General features: G+C 50.4%; 1 long non-coding RNA gene and 1 pseudogene across 1 annotated transcript; both read left to right on the forward strand.

The window, feature by feature from the left end:
* Positions 1–8,675: 8,675 nt before the first annotated feature.
* On the forward strand, positions 8,676–10,073 carry LOC123154141 (DIBOA-glucoside dioxygenase BX6-like; annotated as a pseudogene).
* A 7,807-nt stretch (positions 10,074–17,880) lies between these two features.
* LOC123154142 (uncharacterized) lies at positions 17,881–18,554 on the forward strand. Its single transcript, XR_006476695.1, has 2 exons — positions 17,881–18,057; positions 18,151–18,554. It is a non-coding gene; the product is annotated as an uncharacterized lncRNA (long non-coding RNA).
* Positions 18,555–20,316: the final 1,762 nt, after the last annotated feature.

The raw sequence follows: 20,316 nt of genomic DNA on the forward strand, positions 1-20,316 counted from the left end.
CTGAGACTTCTCGACCGATCATTTGCGGCGCCTCACCAGCTTCGGGGACTACTGTCGGAGTAATGGGCCGCGAGTAGGCCAACCCGAGTCCCATAACCTTTCAAGACATCGGGGCAGGCTGCGCCCCTCAAGACCCCAGGGCGAAGAGCCGCCTCCTAAGGAGTCGAATGCGGGGCGGCCGACTGCCCGCTCACGGCCGTCCCAGGGATGACTTCTAGAGAAGCCGGCTTTGGGGAGTCGGCCGGCGACTCCAACAAACCCATGACCTCATCGAAGGGGACGGGGCAGGGGCGTGGCTACAGTGAAGCCCACTCCCGCCCCTTACCAAGGGCAGGCATGGCCACAGCACGCCGTACTCGGGAAGATCTCCGTGCGGCGTGGCACTATTGCCCTGCCGGCCCTGACATCAGTACCACAGTACCGAGTCCTGCGCCCACGACAGCTTGTCTGAACGGCCCGGAAGCAGCAGGTCCCACCAGTCAGTGAGACCCTAGGAGACGGCGAGGGGACCGCCAGTCGGATCCGTCAGGAGTCGGCCCGGGGAGTCGGCCAAGCCCTCCCCTGGGCCCCATGCACCATTAATCAAGATGTGATGGGGAGTGGCAATAGTGATCGCCTGCCAGGCGGCAGGACTGTTGCCACGACCCCATGACCAAGCCCGCGTCATCAGAAGCACGGCTACAATAATCAGCAGCCGGCAAGACCCGCCCGGCGGATGCGGCCTGTCGGCTCCGTACCAGACCAGTCGGCGGGGCCCACCAATCGGCGGGCCCCAGCAGCCGGCGGAGAAATCGGAGGCCAGAGGCACTGACGGCTGGGCCCGCGCCCTGTCGAATTACCATTGTACCCCTGGGGGTAGGCCTATATAAACCCCCAGGGCACCCATGCAAAAGAGAGAAAACCCAGTAGCTTTAGACCATACCAGATAGAAGGAGAGAGCTAGCCTTGCCCTCTCCTGCCTCTAAGAAACAGCTCAAGGAGCGACCGTGTAAACACTTGGCCATAGTGATCATGCGGAGACCCCGCAGAGCAGTAGTAGGGGTATTATCTCCCCGGAGAGCCCTGAAGCTGGGTAAGATTCGTCGTCGTGCATGTCTTCGCCTCATCCCGTTTCCAGGCACCGGCGACGTTCTACTCACCCCCACCATGATAAGCCATCCGTTGGCATATGTCGCACCAAACCACCGACAACGACGTAATCTACATGGAAACCAACAGCTACGGCGGCAGCCGTCCATAATAAATACACAACATCTTTCAGGGTTTAGACTCGGGTTTTGTTTAGAGAAGTTTAGCTATATTGCTACTTTTATTTGTCTTCGCTCGTAGCGGCTAGTGCGACCATCAAGACATCCTATCGGAACCCCATCTTGTGAGATTAATCCCATCTAGCATATTCGCAATTTTGAGATTGTTTGGCTATTATTTTTGTAAGTGCATCTAGTGCCACCACTAGTTGGTTTTGGAGTATTGACGACAAACCTGTTTGAGAGACTAATATGTTTGAGAGAATTGCGGGATAACACAGGTAGTAGTCTCTCATTGATTCAGTTTACCTACCAGAGATGACCCCTAAAAATGTGTGAAGACATTGAAGACAATGGTGGTCTGTGAAAAGATTCACATTGAAGACTATGACATGAGAAGACATCGCATGAAGACTATGGATTGCGAAGACATAGTTGTTTTGTAGTTTCCTTTTCTTCTTTGTTGAGTCATAGGAACCACTGTACTGTTAAGTGGGGTTCAAGTGAACAAAGTCAGAGTGACTGAAGTGATGCTCGACCTAATCCTATGTCTTCGAGCGAAGACAATGAGAGCAAATCTCATCCAGAGCTGGATGAGTCAGCTTTACTTGTAGCCCAAGTCAAGCTGCCGCGTGTGTTTGAAATTTGTCAGTTCCTTAGTGACCCAGGGTCATTTCGGACAAATCAGGTCAGGTTGCCTCCTGGCTATAAATATCCCATCCCCTACATCATAAATTGGTGGCTGCTCAGAGTTAGTGCACGGCTTTTATCGTTTGAGAGCAACCCACCTCCGAAGCCTTTGAGAGAGAAATCCTTGCGAGGACAAAGCCCTAAACACCCAGAGCCAAACAGTGTTAGGCATCACTGAAGTCTTTCTGTCTGAGTGATCTGAAGACTTGTACACTTGAGGACTGTGAATCCTCCAGCCGGTTAGGCGTCGCGTTCTGAGCATCCAAGAGTCATTGTGAATCGCCGGTGAACGAAGTCTGTGAAGGTTTTAAAATCTACCTTGAAGACTTACCGGAGTGATTGGGTGAGGACTGTGTGTCCTTAGCTCAAGGGGAATAAGGTGAAGACGCGGGCTTCTTAGTTGAATCTCAGCCTCCCTAACCAAACGTACAGTTGTCACAGCAACTGGAACTGGTCCAACAAATCCTTGTCCTCACCAAGCAACTGGTTCTATCCTTTACCTCTCTTTAGTTACTGTTTGTCTTCATAAAGTCATTGCCTGCTTGCCTGATCTGATTGACTTCATTGAGTGAAGACTATTGTTGTTTGGCTTCATACTATCTTCCATCCTGATCCATTCTACCTAGCTGCTGATAGTCTTCGTGCTTTCACTTCATTGCTTACTTGACTATGGCTTGTCTAGTGTAGTCTACCCTCCGCTGCATATCAATAGGTTCAGTTCTACTGTTTTTCTTCAAAGCTCTCGTGTTTTGAAGACTTTCATAAAAATCGCCTATTCACCCCCCTCTAGTCGATAACTAGCACTTTCAATTTTCTTGCATGTTCTTCGATTTGCTTGCAGGAAAAATCCTTGTATGGTTGGTAGACGGATCGTGGTCGATAACGCTATGGAGTTGGTTCAGCAATTTCCGTGGATATCAGTCGTGTACGGTTCTCCTTGTATGGTTGGTAGCCGGATCGTGAGGGTCAAGTCCCACCCAAAATCGCAGCTATCTCTCTCTCATAGGAAGATCGGGCCCCAGTTCACATCACTCAAGCAATATGATGAAAACCCAATCTTTTTATCCTCGATGGCAACAATACAATTCATGTCGGTTCCCCTTCTGTCACTAGGATCGAGCACCGCAAGATTGAACCCAAAGCTAAGCACTTCTCCCATTGCAAGAAAAATCAATCTAGTTGGCCAAACCAAATCGATAGTTCGAAGAGACTTGCAAAGATATCAAATAATGCATATAATAATTCAGAGGAGATTCAAATAATATTATAGATAAGCTGATCATAAATCCACAATTCATCGGATCTCGGCAACACAACACAAAAGAGTATTACATCGAATATATCTCCAAGAACATCGAGGAGAACATGGTATTGAGAATCAAAGAGAGAAAAGAAGTCATCTAGCTACTAGCTATGGACCCGTAGGTCAATGGTAAACTACTCACGCTTCATCGGAGAGGCGATAGTGTTGATGTAGAAGCCCGCCGTGATCGAATCCCCCTTCGGCAGGACGCTGGAAAAGGCCCCTAGATGGGATCTCACGGGTACATAAGGTTGCGGTGGTGGAAAAGTGGTTTCGTGGCTCCCCTGGAAGTGTTTGGGATATTTGAGAATATATAGGAGGAAGATCTAGGTCAGGGGGTCATCGAGGGGCCCACAAGGTCGAGGGCGCGCCCTCCACCCTTGTGGTCGCCTCATGGCTCTTCTGACTTGCACTCCAAGTCTCCTGGGTGTCTTCTGGTCCAAGAAAAATCATCGCGGAAGTTTTATTCCATTTGGGCTCTGTTTGGTATTCCTTTTCTGCGAAACTCTAAAACAAGGAAAAACAGGAATTGGCACTGGGCTCTAGGTTAATAGGTTAGTCCCAAAAATAATATAAAATAGAATATTAATTCATATAAAACATCCAAAACAGATAATATAATAGCATGGAACAATAAAAAATTATAGATGTGTTGGAGACATATCAGGCGCCTGTCTCCGCAGTTGTGTAGGAGTGGCGGATGGCGTCGTGGATGGTCTGGTCGTCTTCGCTCGTGGTGGATGATACGTCCATTTTGCATCATGTTTAGCTACTTTTATTTATAATGTTTTTATGCATAATAATGCTTTTTAGAGTAATTCTAATGCCTTCTCTCTCATAATATGCAAGGTACACACAAAGAGGGAGAATTTCGGCAACTGGAAATCTGGACCTGAAAAAGCTACATTAGGCTACCTATTCTGCACAACTCCAAATGAGCTGAAACTTCACAAGGATTTTTTTATGGAATATATAAGAAATACTAGAGCAAATAACCGCCAGAGGGGGGCCACCTGGTGAGCACAAGACACCAGGGCGCGCCTGGCCCCCCAGTCGCGCCCTGGTGGGTTGTGCTCAGCCCAGCCCACCTCCGGTGCCCATCCTCTGGTATTTAAGTCATTTTGACCTCGAAAAAATAAGAAAATGACTTTCGGGGCGGAGCGCCGCCGTCTCAAGGCGAAACTTGGGCAGGAGCACTTTTACCCTCCGGCGGAGCGATTCCGCCAGGAGAACTTCCCTCCGCGAGGGGGAAATCATCGTTATCATCATCACCAACAACTCTCCCATCTTGGGGAGGGAAATCTCCATCAACATCTTCAACAGCACCATCTCCTGTCAAGCCCTAGTTCATCTCTCGTGTTCAATCTGTGTACCGGGACTATAGATTGGTGATTGTGGGTGACTAGTAGTGTTGATTACATCTTGTAGTTGATTACTATATGGTTTATTTGGTGGAAAATTATATGTTTAGATCCAATATGCTATTTAATACCCCTATGATCTTGAGCATGATTATCATTTGTGAGTAGTTACTTTTGTTCTTGAGGTTACGAGATAAATCTTGTTGCAAGTAATCATGTGAACTTGATATGTGTTGATATTTTGATAGTGTGTATGTTGTGATTCCCTTAGTGGTGTCATGTGAACACCGACTACATGACACTTCACCATATTTGGGCCTAAGGGAATACATTGTGGAGTAGTTATTAGATGATGGGTTGCGAGAGTGACAGAAGCTTAAACCCTAGTTTATGCGCTATTTCGTAAGGGACCGATTGGATCCAAAAGTTTAATGCTATGGTTAGAATTTATTCTTAATACTTTTCTCGTAGTTGTGGATGCTTGCGAGGGGGTTAATCATAAGTAGGAGGCTTGTTCAATTAAGAACATCACTTAAGCACCGGTCCACCCACATATCAAATTATCAAAGTAGCGAACGTGAATAGAACCAACATGATGAAATTGACTAGATGAAATTCCCGTGTACCCTCAAGAATGCTTTGCTTATTATAAGAGACCGTTTTGGCCTGTCCTTTGCATCAAAAGGATTGGGCTACCGTGCTTCACTTTTTTACTACTATCTTTACTTGCTCGTTACAAACTATCTTGCTATCAAACTACTCTGTTACTTACAATTTCAGTGCTTGTAGACATTACCTTGCTGAAGACCACTTGTCATTTCCTTATGCTCCTCATTGGGTTCAACAATCTTACTTATCGAAAAGGCTACAATTGATCCCATATACTTGTGGGTCATCAAGGCTATTTTCTAGTGCCATTGCCGGGGAGTGAAACGCTCTTGGTAAGCGGAAATCGGTAAGGAAAAATTATTACTACGTGCAGAAATTTATTATCACTTGTTACTATGGAAAACAATCCTTTGAGGGGTTTATTCCGGGTATCTTCACCTCGACCGGAACCACAGTTAGTTACCCCTCAACCTACTGCACCTACTGAAAATATTGAATATGAAATCCCTTCGGGTAAGATAAAACAACTGCTAGCTAATCCTTATGCAGGAGATGGAACCGAACATCCTGATATGCACTTGATATATGTGAAAGAACTTTGTGGAATATTTAAGCTTGCAGGTTTACCCGGATATGAAGTTAATAAGAAGGTTTTCCATTTATCTTTGAAGGGGAAATCATTAGCATGGTATAGGCTATGCGATGATATTGGATCTTGGAACTAGAATCGATTAAAATTGGAGTTTCACCAAAAAAAATATCCTATGCATCTAGTTCATCGTGATCAGAATTACATATATAATTTTTGGCCTCGTGAAGGAGAAAGTATTGCTCTAGCTTGGGGGAGGCTTAATTCAATGTTATATTCATGCCCTAATCATGAGCTCTCAAGAGAAATTATTATCCGGAATTTTTATGATCGGCTTTCTCATAATGATCGATCCATGCTTGATACTTCTTGTGCTGGTTCTTTTATGAAGAAGACTAGTGAATTCCCGTGGGATCTTTTGGAAAGAATTAAACGCAACTCTGAAGATTGGGAACTCGAGGAAGGTAAATAGACAGGTATTAAGCTCAAGTTTGATTGTGTTAAATCTTTTATGAATACTGATGCTTTTCAAAAGTTTAGCACTAAATATGGACTTGACTCTGAGATAGTAGCCTCCTTTTGTGAATCATTTGCTACTCATGTTGATCTCCCTAAAAAGAAGTGGTTTAAATACCACCCACTTATTAAAGAAAAAATTAAAGAACCGGTACTAGCTAAAGAGGAAACTATTATTTATAATATTGATCCAGTTGTTCCTACTGCTTATATTGAGAAACCACTTTTTCCTGTTAGGATGAAGGAACATGCTAAAGTTTCAACTGTGGTCAACAAAAGTTATATTAGAACACCCAAACCTAATGAACAAATCAAAGTAGAACCTAGTGTTGCTATGCTTAAGGATCTCCTGGAAGAAAATATAGATGGGCATGTTATTTACTTCTGTGATGAAGATGCTAGAATTGCCAAACCAGATAAAAAAGATACACATAGACCTGTTGTTAGCATGCCCGTTGTCTCAGTTAAAATAGGAGATCATTGTTATCATGGTTTGTGCGACCTAGGTGCTAGCGTGAGTGTTATTCCCTTTACCTTATATGAAGAAATTATGACACAGCACCCGCAGAGATAGAAGAGATATATGTTACTATTAAACTTGCTAATAGAGATACTATTTCACCAATTGGGATTGTTAGAGATGTTGAAGTCTTGTGTGGGAAAATAAAATACCCTACTGATTTTCTTGTTCTTGGTTCCTCACAAGATGATTTTTGTCCCATTATCTTTGGTAGACCTTTCTTGAACACCGTTAATGCTAAAATAGATTGTGAGAAACAAACTGTCGGTGTTAGCTTTGGTGATGAGTTTCATGAGTTTAAATTTTCCAAATTTAGTAGAAAATCTCATAAAAAGAATTGTCTAGTAAGGATGAAGTAATTGGTCTTGCTTCTATTGTTGTGCCTCCTACTGATCCTCTAGAACAATATCTGCTAGATCATGAAAATGATTTACATATGCATGAAAGAAATAAAATAGACAAGATTTTCTTTGAACAACGTTCTTTGCTTAAACATAATTTGCCTATTGAAACTCTAGGAGGTCATCCTCCACCTAAAGGTGATCCTATGTTTGAACTAAAACAATTGTCAGACACTTTTATATATGCTTATCTTGACGAGAAGAAGATATATCCTGTTATTAGTAGTGCTAACCTTCTTGAATATGAAGAAGAAAGATTACTGAAAGTTCTAAGGAAGCACCGAGCTGCTATTGAATATACTCTTGATGATTTAAAGGGCATTAGTTCCACTCTATGTTAGCACGAGATTAATATGGAACCTGATGCTAAACCCGTTGTTGACCACCAACGTCGGTTAAATCCGAAGACGAAGGAAGTGGTAAAAACGGAAATATTAAAACTTCTGGAAGCAGGTATAATCTATTCTATAGCTGATAGTAGATGGTTAAGCCATGTTCATTGTGTTCCTAGGAAAGAAGGTATTACTGTTGTTCCTAATTATTAGAATGAACTTATTCCACAAAGAATTGTTAGTGGCTATAGAATGGTAATTGGTTTTAGAAAATTAAATGAAACAATTAGAAAAGATCATTACTATAACTTGAAGCACCAAGAATGGGGCATCGTTCGGTATCCTACTAGAATTTGAAGCACCAAAAAGTTATGGGAGGTGATGACTGTTTCTATGATCATGCACAATATGATCGTAAAGGGTGAGCATCCAAATAAAAACTATGACCAAGGGTTTCAATTTCGGGGTGAAAATGTTGTGCATGAGCATGAAGGAGCGGCAACGTTTGCACAGTTTAGCCAATTTCATCATGAAATGCGCAATTGGGGAACTCACATTCACATTCAACTACAAGATGATTTAGTTAAACATATGTGGGCTCATCTTGACAATCAATAAATGTATCGGCTTATTTCTTTCAAATGTATTTGTGATAATTTAAATTTCATTTGGCTTGTAAACTATCAGATTACTAATTGGTTGTAAAACTATGATTTTTTTTAGTTATAAGACATGTGCGAACTTTAGGCAATGTTTTTGATATGTATATAAAAATGGCCACATACGTCGTTCAAAATATCGACTTAAACAAACAAAAAGCGACTAAACCACGTGTCGGTTTGGATAGCGCGTTGGAGTTGGTCTTACCATACAGACAAGACGCTCGTGAAATCGTTGCACCGGCCAGTAGACCAAGAGTGGTCCGGTTGTTTTCAGATTCCAAAAGGAGGGCGACACCCGTGCCAATACTAGGTGGCAGCGGTGACGGGTACGCAAGCACACGATTGGTGAATGCATGCATGTCTACGCGGCAACAATATAGACAAGCCATGCAGCTCGCATGTGATCCGTCCACGTCCACGTCCACGGTCCACACCAGCTGTTCAGCTTGCAGCACTCCACATGGACGGTCCACACCAGCTGTTCAGCTTGCAGCACTCCACATGGATGATGGATCCATCACCCACCGGCTCATCATCCATCAGTAGTTCAGTACAAGCACGTGAGTGCACTGGCTGCTTGCGCTAGCTTGCCGCCTTCGTGGCTTCATCCACCATGGCCTCCGACCGCCTCGCCGCCATCAAGGCCTTCGACGAGACCAATGCCGGCGTGAAGGGCCTCGTGGATGCCGGCGTCACGGCCGTACCGGCCTTCTTCCGCCACCCTCCGGACCCGCTCTCCCAGTCGGCCTGCCCCGACGCCGCCGCCATCCCGGTCGTCGACCTCTCGGGCAGCCGGTCGGAGGTGGTCGGCGCGGTGAGGGCGGCCGCTCAGGCCGCGGGCTTCTTCCAGCTGGTGAACCACGGCGTGCCGGAGGCGGCCATGTGGCGGATGCTGGCGGCGGGGCGGCGGTTCAACGAGGAGCCCCCGGAGGCCAAGGCGCCCTACTACACGCGGGACGCCGCGCGGCGCGTGCGCTACAACTGCAACGCCGACCTCTTCCGGACGCTGCTGGGCAAATGGCGGGACACCATCTACATGGAGGACATGGACAAGGAGAAGGACGACGAGGAGCTCCTCCCGCCGGCGCTCAGGGGCGCCGCGCCGGATACACGGCGCAGATTCGGGCGCTGGGGCGCGAGTTCTTTGGGCTGCTCTCTGAGGCCCTGGGGGTGCGGCGCGGGTACCTGCCTACCTGGAGGAGGAGGCCGGCTGCCTGGAGGCACTCAGCGTGTCCGGCCACTACTACCCGGCGTGCCCGGAGCCGCACCTGACGCTGAGCGACCCCGCCTTCCTCACCGTGCTGCTCCAGGACGGCGTCGGCGGCCTCCAGGTGCTCGTGGACGGCGACGGCGGCGAGCCCGCTGCGTGGTCCGACGCGCCGGCGATGCCAGGGGCGCTGCTGGTGAACGTCGGCGACTTCCTGCAGCTGGTGTCCAACGACAGGTTCAAGAGCGTCGTGCACCGCGTGGTGTCCAAGAGCGTGGGGCCAAGAGTGTCGGTGGGGTGATTCTTCAGGGCGAACGCCGCGAGGGCGTGCGCCCCGGCGGTCGCCGACGCGGTTGGCCCGCCGTGCTACAAGAGCGTCACGGCGGAGGAGCTGCTCCGCTCGTCCATTGCGCAGACGCTCGGCGATTTGAGGCTCTAGCTAGGAAGCCGGCCTCGGGATGCTCGTTGGACCGGATGCTTGCTCGTGCATTTGGAGCACGGTGATGGTGTGTGTACGTGCAAAATGCTTGTTCATGAATTTGGAGCTCTGCACGAATTTGCTTAATTATCTGTTCATGCAAGCAAAACTGTTGTTGAGAAGAAGCAAACTTTGCTGACTGCTGTGCTGAAACCATACACGAATCTAAATGTCGATTATGTGTTCTTGTTTGCATGGGTAAGAATAAAAGTGGGAAATTCCAGATGCAGACTCATTGCTAGCTATCCTCTTTTGTACAAATTATGATGTTTCATTCATCCATGATTTTTGTGTGGCTTGGATCAACGTGCATGAACAAGGAATTAAGTTTACGGGATTGCTATTTCACATCTACTCCCTCCGTTCATAAATATAAGCTCTGTAGAAATGTCACTATGAACCACATACGAATGTATATAGATGCATTTTAAAGTGTAAATTCACTCATTTAGCTTCGTATGTATTCCATAATGGAATCCCCACAAAGACTTATATTTAGAAACGTAGGGAGTAGATGTGAAATAGCTATAAAAAAAGGACAGACCCAGTGCATAGAAGCTCCCACACAAGGTGGGGTCTGGGGAGGGATTATAGGAACCTAGTCTTATCCCTGCAAAGTGCAATGCAGAGAGGCTGGTTCGAACCCAGGACCTCTTGGCACAAGTGGGGAGGACTTCACCACTGCGCCAGGCCTGCCCTCATGTGAAATAGCTATCTCACATCTAAATTGTAGGCCGTTCGATCTATCTGTACTGCAAATCTCATGCAAGTCTGCTTCAGGTCGTTGTGTTCTGTAGTGTGCTTCGCTCCATGCGTTTAGCATTTTTGCTGTCACGACCTTTCGATCGGCCTGTTTCCTTTCTTTTCTCTATCAGCCCGTAATCTGTTTGTATATCATGGGCTCGGCCCTTCTTTTTTTTCCGAATACGCAAGTTGCGTATCATTCCATTGAAAGGTTGGGGGAGAGTACAAGGGTGAGCGTCATAGGCCTCGTACACAAGAGATGGCAGGCCTAGGCGCTTGGTGAGCAGCGAGGGAGGGAGGATGCTCAGCCTCATAGATTACATCACTAAGTTACAGAAACGATCCTATCGAGCCCTTTGGCGCCGGCTCTTGCCCAGAGTGTCGCCTCCTGTTTGATGTCCTTGACGAGTTTGTTGGAGGAGGGTGCAGCATTATCGAAGAGGGCTGCGTTGCGATGCTTCCAAAGTGCCCAAGAGGTGAGGATGATGATGGAGTTCATCCCTTTGCGGAGGCAGGCTGGCGTGCTGGCCGTCGTTGCCATCCACCAGTCGAAGAAGCCAGAAGCGCCATCAGGGGGAAGGGCTGGAATGCGGCACCACGCCATGATGTCGTGCCAGACGATGCGCGAGAAGACGCAGCCGACGAGAAGGTGGTGCAGTGTCTCGTTTTCTTGGCTGCACAACTTGCAAATGGGGTCATGGGGAAGGTTGTGGCGCGCTCTCCGGTCGGCGGTCCAGCATCTGTTGAGAGAGGCGAGCCATAGGAAGATCTTCGCATTGGAAGGAGCCCAAGTCTTCCAGATGGGGCGCCAGAATGGTGCGATGGTGGCGCCGATGAACAGCGCGTGATAGGCCGAACGTGCGGAGTAGCTCCCATCGGCCGTCCATTTCCAGGAGAGCTTGTCGGGCTCGCTGGAGAGTTGGATAGTTTGGAGCAGCCTCCATAGCTCGACATATTCGATGACCGCGCGGGGGTGTAAGGTGCCGTGGATGTCGGCGATCCAGCCTCTGTTGTTGAGAGCATCGCTTACAAGGCGTTGGCTTCGGCGGCGCCTCGGGATGAGGGCAGAGAGGGCGGGAGCAATCTCGGGGATGGAGCGCCCATTGAGCCAGTGGTCCTGCCAGAACTTGCAGGTGTTGCCGTTGCCGATGATCCAGGTCGTGGAAGCACGGAAGAGGACAGAGGCCTCGTGCTCGGTCGGGAGGTGGAGATGCTTCCAGAAGCGGTCGGGGTCGGTTCGCTGCAGCCAGAGCCACCTGGTGCGGAGGGCGATGCCGGTACGGTGCAGATCGCGAATCCCCAGTCCACCAAGCGCGAGGGGACGGCATACCTTCTACCAAGAGATGATGCAGCAGCCAGCATGGGCATCCTTGTTGCCGTGCTAGAGAAAATCTCGAATGAGCCTGTTGACCCTCCTGAGGATCGCCGGGTGGAGCGCCAGCGCTAACAGGATATGCACCAGCATGGCGGTGAGGACATGTCTAACAAGAGCAAGCCGCTGGCCTCGGGACAGCAGGGAGGCTTTCTAGGTGGCGAGCCTCGTGGTAAGCTTGTCGATGAGTGGAAGGAGGGCAGAGGCCGACACTTTGCGAGTTAAGAGCGGTAGCCCTAGGTATTTGATGGGAAACTCCGCCAGCGGGCAGGAGAGGGAGGCGCCAATGGTGGCGCGATGGTTGTCGCCACATCTGATTGGTGAAGCGGAACACTTGAGGAAGTTGGTTTGAAGACCCGAGGCGTTGCCAAAAATATCAAGCAGCATTCTGATGGCGGAGAGCTCCTGGGCGTCGGGGTCGCAGAAGATGACCACGTCGTTGGCGAACATGGATATGCTGGACGCGGTGTGGCACGTGGTCAGTCGCTGGAGGATTCCCTGGTTGGTGGCATGCTCGAGGAGCGCATTGAGCTTGTCGATCACCAGGGTGAACAGCGTGGGGGACACCAGGTCACCCTGGCGCAGCCCTTGGGCATGAGCGATCAGCGGCCCGGGGGAGCCGTTGAGGAGAACACGGGTCGAAGCAGTGGAGAGGAGGATCAAAATCCACTCACACCAACGCATGCCAAACCCCAAGTGTCGTAGCGTCTCGAGGAGGAATGGCCACGCCACCGTATCGAATGCCTTGGCGATGTCCAATTTAAGAAGAACACGCGGCGCCTTGAGGTTGTGGAGGAGCCGGGCCGTTTGTTGGACAAGAAGGAAGTTATCATGCGCACTCCTCCCGGCGATGAACGCACTTTGGTTCGTGGACACCATCTCCCGGAGACGCGGCGCAAGCCGGAGGGAGAGTACTTTGGCGAAAAGCTTGGCAATGAGGTGTATAAGACTGATCGGGCGGTAATGCACGAGGGTCGATGCATCTTGTCTCTTGGGCAGTAGGATGAGAAGCGCCTCATTGAGTTTGTGAAATCCCATGCCGTTGATAGTGTAGAGTTTGTCGAATGCGGCACAAATGTCGTCTTTGACGATGGCCCAACATGAGCGCAGGAATTCCGCTGTGAAGCCGTCCGGTCCCGGCGCCTTGCCAAGCGGCAGGGCCTTGATTGCATTCCATATCTCGTCCTCGGAGAAAGGCTCGTCGAGTGGTAGCAGGTCGAAGTGGCGTTGATCGAACAGGCGCGGGTTGAGCGCGTGGTCACGCGTGGGCTGGGAACCAATGGTAGCGGTAAAGTGGTCGAACGCGGCCCGTGCCATGCCAAGAAGATCGCTAACAAAGTGGTCGTCCTGATGCAACCCCGTCATGTGGCTCTTTTGGCGTCTATGGGCGGTGTGGATTTTGAGGAATGCCGTATTGGTGTCTCCCTCCTTAAGCCAGGAGAAGCGAGCCCGCTCCCGAGCAATGGAACGGTCAAGAGAGGCCAGACCCAAGTACTTGTGTTTGAGCTCTCTCCGGAGCCAGGCTTCACTCACAGAAAGAATGTGCTTGTCTTGAGCCAGGTCGAGGCGGTATATGAGTTTGCGGGAAACTAGGAGCTGCGTAGAGATGTCTCCGAGTGATCGCGAGCTCCAACTCCTGAGCGCGCGCGCCGTAGCCTTTAGGCGTGCGTAGATTCGCCGGAATGGGTCCGGGTCGGGCTCCTCAGAGTGCTAAGCCGTAGCAACGGTATGGTGGAAGCCCTCGAGCTTGGTCCAAAATCGCTCGAAGTGGAAGCGCGGCCGGCCGCACTCACGGGGAGAGCAGTCAAGAACGAGTGGACAGTGGTCGGAGGCCGCCGAAGCGAGGCAATGGAGCATGTGGTTGGGGTTGTTGATCTCCCACGATGGTGTGCAAAGAACACGATCGTTGCGCACGAGCGTGGGGTTGTCTTGCTCGTTGGACCAAGTGAATCTTCGGCCATGGAGGTAGATGTCACGCAAGGCCAAGTCGGCAATGAGGCGCCTGAATTGGTTCATCGTACGGTGGTTGACCCGACCGTTGCTCTTGTCAGCGATGGAGGTCACCATGTTGAAGTCGCCACCTAAGACCCAAGGTCCGACAATAGAGTCCTGCAGGTCGCGAAGCTCAGAGAGGAACGCAAGTTTGTCAGGGGCACTTTGCGGCCCGTAAATGCCGGTGATCCACCAGGTGTCGCCCCCCGAAAGGGAAGAGACCATTGCAGAGACGTGGTAGGTCCCAATGGTCGGGTTGGCCAGAGCGATCGCGTCGCTACGCCAAGCGAGAAGAATGCCGCCACGTGTGCCCATCGTGGGGAGGAAGTAAAAGTCGGCGAAGCTGGCACCAAGCGTCTCGAAAACCAGAGTGGGCGTCACTAGGGACAATTTAGTCTCTTGAAGGCATACCACGAGGGGGGAAGTAGAGGCAATAACAGTGCGGACAGCGGTGCGCTTGGCTTTGCTGTTAAGACCACGCACATTCCAGAATACAACTTTGATGTGATTATCCATGAGAGTTGGGGGCGCAAGATGGACTAGGGAATGCCTAGTCATGCCTCGGTGAGGAGGGCCTGGCCACGCACGGTGCTCGCAATGAGCTCCCGCGGCACGCGCCACCCAAAAAAGTCCGCAAAAACAAGCACAACATTCGTGGCCAGCGGTCGCTCGAATAGCCGTGAGTATCTAGCGAGAAGGTCAGCGAAAAGCAGCTCGTCGCTCCCGAGCAGGCCAAGCTTGCGAAGGAGCACGCGTTTGGCTTTTGCCTCCGCGTCGTAGCCCTGATCTTGCGAGGCGATCCGTCCGCTCCGGCGTGGCATGAAGTTGGGCGGGATTTCGGCCCGCTTGCGCCTGGGGGGCAGAGTAGCGAGAAGCGGCGCCGTTGGCATCTTGACCGAGTCCAGGAAGCTGAGAACATGGGGCGGAATGGCACAGGAAGCGGTCCCATTGGACGTGCATGGGGGAATCAGCATGGAGCTGCTGGGTGCGCCACGTGGGCCGCCGGCTACGTGCTCTGCATGGTTGCAATCAGCAGCACAGGTGGCAGCTTGGTGGGTGAGATCCGGCCCAGCCGAGACCTCAGAAGTGGCCTGGGGATCCGCGTCGGGCCCAGCTGGGGCGGGGTGGCGTCCTGGGGATCGCCAGTGGGTCCAACCAGTGGCCGGTCCAACACGTCCCCTTGGGGATCCACGACGGTCATGGGTGGGGGTTGGTGGGGCACCAAAGCTGTCTCCCGAGGAGCGCAGATATCATCGGGCTGGCCGCCAGGGCGACAGGCTGGTGGCGAAGGCTACAAAGGGGAGTTGGCCTGCACGGTGATAAGGTTATCTGCTCTGGCAACTGCCAGGGGGCTGGAAGGGTTTGGTGGCGTGTCGTGGAGAATCAGCGAATCCGAGGCGGGCTCAAGGGGAGTTGTGGCGGAGGACGCGCCACGTGTAGAGTCCACCCCGGTCAAGGCCAGGGGCCGGGTTTGAACCGATGGGAATCCCACCGTTGCGATGGCCTGGCATGGGCGGCAGGTCCCGACAGCATGTGGGGCGCGGGACGGGGGCCGGGAGGGGACGTCAGCCGCATGCTGACCGGGCGACGTGGCGCCGTGCTAGTGGCTGGATACGGTCCCAGCACACCCCGCCAATCGCGGCAGGAGGGCGCAACGCGGCGGCGGCCCCGCCGACCGGAATCAGCGCGGCGGGAGGGGCGGCCGGCATGCGAGTTTCCGGGAGGACACGGAAAGTCGTGCCTATGCGGCCAGGCGTTGGGGCAGGGAGGTGAGTCCTGGTCCGATGCGCCGTCGGGGCCATTGCCAGGCGGCGGCGGAGGGGGTGGTGGCGAAGGGAAGCGGTAGTCTGCGGCACGACGGACATGGATGGTGACGGGGAATCGCATGAGTGCCAGGGCGAAACGGTCGACGCGATCGGGGTCCGCGCCGGCGAGCTCGTCGGGCTCCTCGAGCAGAAGCTCAGAAGAGCGGGGAATGCCATCCGGGCTCGCGGTCCAAGCCTCGAGCTTGAACACGGAGAGGTCACTCCAGTTTGCTGTCTCCAGCGCGAGGCGGCCAACCATGCAGAACGGAGAGAGCAGCTGCACGGCGGAGGAGATGTCCCAGCCGTGCTCCGGGATGCCATAGATCTCGATGTCGACGTGGATCTGGAGCCGGAGTGGTTCGGCGTCGGCGAGGCGACTCCAGGGCTGTAGGAGCAGGCGAAAGTTGGGCCCCCGCACGTTGGCCAGGGCACAGAGCGCCCGGGCCTCGTGGCTGGTGAAGCGGATCAGGAACTCGCTGTTGCGGGTGTAGTGGACGGAGAACTCGGCCGGCGCTAGCGGCACCTGAGAGCAGAGCGCGCGGTTGACATCGTCGACAGACACCCCGAAACGGTTGCCGGCCACACTGGCGACGAGCGCGAGGCCAAGGGCGTGCTCCGCGGCGTCGAGGCGCTCGGAGTCCATTTGTTTATTGGAGAGATTTGGAAGTCTAAACGCCAATCCATGAAAACCAAGAGTGTAGACCGATTTCCTCTCACTCTCTATTGTCACTCTCTCTTCCATGTCCCCAGGGCCGGTCCTGAAATTTCGAGGGACCTAGGCGAAACTATAACCGAGGCCCTCTTAATATAAATATCAAAATAGTAATTAATATATGTTTATATCAAATGTTCTCAATACATATATAAAGTCCACTGAACACAATTTTTATATCGAATAATTTCTACATACTATCTTCAATAAAAAAATCTAACTCTATCTATTTATATTATAGGCCGCCTTCTCCACTATTATTTCCCTTTCTTTATTAATTACTAGTACAAATGCCCGCGCGTTGCACCGGGCGATAAAAGGGGCACAACCTGCTTCATGTGTCATTTTAAACCATTTTTCGTATCCAATTTTAATAAACATCGATAATAATGTCTAACATGGAAATTTCCTTATTTTTAATAAAATTTAATGTATTAATAAAAATGTGACACCATTTGAAGAATAGTTAACATTTTCATGAAAATTGGAAAATTTCTTTGTAAATTAACATTTTTAACATATTTTTGTTTGGTAATTTTTACACGTAGTTGGTTGTTTGGTTGGGAAGAGTTTTTTTTTAACTATTCGGGTTGGACCAAACAAAATAGTTAACGTACACAGATGGACCCACGAACTCATCTTCCTACCCCTGCTTTAGTACTCCTTGTGTTCTACAAAAAACAATAGTACTCCCTATGTGCCGCTATGAGGGCACTTCCTTTTCTTTCCCCATTCTACAGTACTCCCTTGTGCGCCTCCGCCACCTGCGTAGACGATTCACAGAAGGTGAGATGTGGTCTGCTTTCCGAGGCCGTTGCGTCCGACGCACCTAAGTGGGGGAGAGTACTATTGTTTTCATTCGTTGCTCATGTCAACTCCATTTATTTTCATTTTTCACCTAGTTCATGATCAACTTCCACTCATATCCAAACCCATCTTCTTTCTTGCCCATGGAACCTTCTAAATCTCCAATGCAACTTTCAACTTCATTTATTTTGAATTCTGGACATTTGAGTCACATTTTAGTTGCTCAAATAAATGTTACATGTGTGCCCATAAATCATATTAATTATATTGAGCCACATCCTTAAATTCCAGCCCATTTGATTCCATCTAAAGGGTCCACAAAATCTTCCAAACCAATATCATAAAAACCTACAATTTTTTGAGAAATACATTTTTTCAGAAACAAATATGTTTTTATATGGATACATTTTTTCCCGAGTCCAGAATGTCTCCTTGTGCAAAAACCTATGCAGCCCAGCAAACCGGATGCCTAGCCGGCCCAATAGGCCCAAACTGGCTAGCCTATTTTGGCCAGCCAGCCACCGAATCGAACCCTAGCCCCGACCCCAATCTTTCTCTCCTTCCCGATCCTTTTCCTTGTGGCGCCGTCATGGAGGCCCCCCCTCGCCGGCCGCCTCCCGCCCGCTCCGACAAGCCGCGCCCTTCCTCCTCGCCCACGCGCCTCCCCTTCCCTTCTTGCTCGCCGCCGCCCAGGTGGGTTCACCGGCGAGGTGAGTGAACTCAGGCTCCGTTGCCACGCCTCTCCTCCCTCCGCTCCCTTTTTTCTTTTCTCTCTCTGATCCCCGCTCTATCTCATATCTCAGGTCCGTGTGCCGCGGGAGTGGCGTGGCCGTCGCTGCTGGCCTCCTCTGCCTCTGCAAGTCTCTTCTCTCAAGTCCGCGCGCCGCCTGAGCGGTGTGGCCATCCCTACCGAGGCCTCGTTGTTGCACGAGAACCAGCTGGCCCGCCCCATTTCCCTCATTTGTGAATCCTCGTGTGCTCGCTGCTAGTACTTGATATTGCAGAAAACTTGTGATTGTATTTAAATTGGCAAGATTTCATTCAATGAAGCAAGGTGGTACTATTCTAGGATTTGATTAGTGGTGTGTTTGTAAGACAATAGGCTTTGGGGGGAACCGGCACAACCCTCTAGGGGTGGCCTATCACATATATATATATAATGAGGTGGTATACAACGTTACAATATACACATGTAAATACAGTTTAACACCCTCCCTCAATCTTAGCCACTTTCTAATGAATTTAGAAGGGTAAGATTGCGCCTGCAAGTCTCAAACTGTGGCAAAGGCAATGGCTTGGTGAAGATGTCAGCAAGTTGATCCTTGGAAGAAATAAACTTGATCTGTAGTTGCTTCTGAGAGACACGTTCACGCACAAAGTGATAGTCAACTTCAATGTGTTTCGTTCGGGCAAGGAATACCGGATTTGCAGAAAGGTATGTAGCACCGATATTATCACACCAAAGAACAGGAGGCTGTGATTGGGGTATACTTAACTCCTGAAGCAAGGACTGTACCCAGATGATCTCTGATGTGGCATTGGCCACAGCCTTATACTCAGCCTCAGTACTGCTACGCGAGACAGTAGCCTGTTTCCGAGCACTCCAGGCAATCAGGTTAGAGCCAAAGAAGACAGCATAACCCCCCGTGAATCGCCTGTCATCCGGATTGCCAGCCCAATCTGCATCAGAATATGCTGAAAGACAACCAGAGTCAGACGGCCGAATATGCAAACCATGAGCCACCGTGAAACGAATATAGCGCAAAATCCGCTTAACAGCAGACCAATGAGTGTCACGCGGTGACTGCAGATACTGGCAGACTCGGTTAACAACATAGGAAATGTCTGGTCGCGTGATCGTCAAGTACTGGAGCCCACCAACAATACTCCTGTACTCTGTCGCATCAGAAGAAGAAAGAAGCACACCATCAACAGCATTGAGCTTATCAGTGGTAGACATGGGTGTAGTTGTCGGTTTGCACTTAAGCATCCCAGCTCGCTGCAACAAATCCAGAGAGTACTTCTTCTGCGTCATAACAAGGCCAGCAGCACGAGAAGTAACCTCCACACCAAGAAAGTAATGAAGCTTCCCAAGGTCCTTGACCGCAAAATCAGCACCAAGTGAGCGAACAAGCGCAGTAGCAGCCGACTGAGAGGAGCTGACCAAAATGATATCATCTACATAGACCAACAAGTACATAGTAACCTCAGGCCTTTGAAGAAGAAACAATGAGGAGTCAGCAGTTGATGATGCAAAACCATGAGCACGAAGAGCCATTGCAAGACGAGCATGCCAAGCACGAGGAGCCTGCTTCAGACCATAAATTGCCTTGGACAGACGACAGAGATGATCAGGGCGATCCGGATCAGAGAAACCCGGAGGCTGGCGCATGTAAACCTCCTCCGCCAAGACACCATGAAGAAAAGCATTTTGAACATCAAGCTGACGAAGAAACCAACCTCGAGTAACAGCCAGAGAGAGAAGAAGTCTGATGGTAGTAGGCTTGACCACTGGACTGAAGGTGTCTTCATAGTCAAGTCCAAAACGCTGTCGAAAACCACGAGCAACCAGACGAGCCTTATAGCGCTTAATGGACCCATCAGAATGCCTCTTCACTTTGAAAACCCATTTGGAATCAATGACATTTACCCGTGATTGTGGAGGAACAAGAGTCCATGTCTGATTGCGAAGAAGCGCTTGATACTCCTGCTCCATGGCCTCTCTCCAATGAGGAATGCGCATAGCAGCTTGATACGTGCGTGGCTCAGAGGATGGATCTGCGAGAGCAGCAGACATGCACGCCGCTAACCAAGCAACTGTGCCATCGTGACGTTGCTTAGGCTGAAAAATGCCACTCCGACTGCGCGTATGTGGACGTAGAGCAGCAGCAGGAGCCGGCGGAGGCGAAGGTGACGGAGACGTGACGGTCGCCGAAGATGCAGGAATCACCTCAGGCGAGCTCGGGACA

This window comes from Triticum aestivum, chromosome 7A, assembly GCF_018294505.1.
Source record: "Triticum aestivum cultivar Chinese Spring chromosome 7A, IWGSC CS RefSeq v2.1, whole genome shotgun sequence".
Lineage (NCBI taxonomy): Eukaryota > Viridiplantae > Streptophyta > Magnoliopsida > Poales > Poaceae > Triticum > Triticum aestivum.